A 202-nucleotide genomic window follows, 5' to 3' on the forward strand; every position below is an offset into this window, starting at 1 on the left:
TTTGTCTTTTTCTTTTATATAAAAAAGGAGACAAATAAAAAAGATATATGTTTTTATTTTTCTCTTTTGTTTAAGGAGACAGACAGAGAAAGGAGACAAATAAAAAGGAGACAAATAAAAAGGAGACAGCTCCTTCTCTGTCTCCTCTTTATAAGGAGACATATTTTTAGGTTTTTTGATAGAGCTTATATATATATATATA

Source organism: Eimeria mitis, genomic scaffold (assembly GCF_000499745.2).
Source record: "Eimeria mitis Houghton genomic scaffold, Emh_scaff2042, whole genome shotgun sequence".
NCBI lineage: Eukaryota > Apicomplexa > Conoidasida > Eucoccidiorida > Eimeriidae > Eimeria > Eimeria mitis.